The sequence below is a fragment of the Chrysochloris asiatica genome, unplaced genomic scaffold (assembly GCF_000296735.1).
Source record: "Chrysochloris asiatica unplaced genomic scaffold, ChrAsi1.0 scaffold00002, whole genome shotgun sequence".
In the NCBI taxonomy this organism is placed as follows: domain Eukaryota; kingdom Metazoa; phylum Chordata; class Mammalia; order Afrosoricida; family Chrysochloridae; genus Chrysochloris; species Chrysochloris asiatica.
The window spans coordinates 41,243,348-41,245,076 of NW_006408520.1; positions in this window are offsets into that span (position 1 = coordinate 41,243,348).

A 1,729-nucleotide genomic window follows, 5' to 3' on the forward strand; every position below is an offset into this window, starting at 1 on the left:
GTTTTCGTTTTCTTCAGCTTCCGTCTGAATTTGCATATTAGCAGTTGATGGTCTTCTCTAGTATCTGCCCCTGGCCTTGTTTTGTCTGATAATATGGAGCTTTTCTACTGCCTCTTTCAGCAGATGCTGTCAGCTTGATTCCTCTGTATTTGATGTGGTAAGGTCCATGAGTATAGCTGTCTTTTATGCTGTTTAAAACAGGTATCTAAAATTAACAAGTCATTGGTGTTGCAGAATTCTATCATGTGAACTCCAGCATCATTTCGATCACCAAGGCTATATTTTCCAACTACTGATCATTCCTTTTTTCCCCCCAAGCTTTGCACTCCAATTACCAGTAATTAACAATATAGTTTGAATGCTTGTTTGATCAATTTCAGACTGAAGAATTGGTAGATTTTCTAATTTCATCATCATTGGCTTTAATGGTTGGTGGGTACATTTAAATAATAGTGGTATTACTCATCTCCCTGTAGGCACATGGATATTGTACCTCATAACAGATCTTGATATGTTCTTTTTGACGATAAGTGCGACATCAGTTCTCTTTAGTTTATCAGAGCTTGCACAGTAAATCATGTGATTATCCAATTCAAAATGGCCAGTATCACTGCTGCCTGGGATATAAATCCTTAGACATTCCATTTCATTTTTTTTTATAATTTCCAACTTTCCTAGATTTGTACTTCCATACTTTCCATGTTCTGATTGTTTACAGATGTATCTCTTCATTTTGAATTGTGCCCCATCAGTAAATGAAAGTCCCGAGGGCTTTACTTCATCCACATCATCACAGTCAACCCTACTTTGAGGAGGAAGCTCTTTCTTAGTCACATTTTGAGTGCCATCCAATCTGAGGGTCAAATTTTCTAGCACTAAATCTGACAGTATTTCACTGGTATTCATAAGGGTTCCAGTGACTAAATATTCATAAGTAGTCTATATCTTCTTACTCCTAGTCAGTCTTCATCTGGAAGATCATCTGAAACCTGTCCATCATGGGTAACCATGCTGATATTTAAAATACATGTGGCATAGTTTTCAGAATCACAGCAACACACAAGCCACCACAGTTTGACAAACTGACATAAATGGTATTGGTCCTTTATTGACTCTGCAAAGGCTTTTCCAATGGGTCCATCTGGAAAACATGTGAAGAATGAGTATTCCAGAACACTGAATTGTTCTCACAAGGACTCTGCACATAGGCTAAGAGGCAGTCATTCAAACAAAATAATGGGATACTGAATGGTGTAAACTCAGGGGAGGGGTATATCAGCATTACATTATTTCACCTATTTAGTCAATCCATATGCTGACCAGCAATCTTCTTCTTAAGCAGATCTTTGCTTATCCAAGGTCTCATTCTCTCTTCCATATAAAATGTATTTTTTCCATCTCTTAAAGAATGTTGTTGGAATCTGGATTGGGATTGCATAATATCGGTGATTGCATTATGTAGTATTGACATTTTCACAATGTTAAATCTTCATATCTATAAGCATGGTATATTCTTTCATTTTCTTAAATATCTTATGGTTTCTTGTAGTAGTGTTTTGTAGTTTTCTTTGTATAGGTCTTTTGTTTACCTGTCTAGATTTATTCCTAAATATTTCATCATTTGTGTGGCTATTGTAAATCGTATTATTTTCTTAATTTCCTCTTCAGAGTTGATTAATATAAAGGAATTGAATGAACTTTTTTTTTAGTTTTTTATTGTGAATTATGT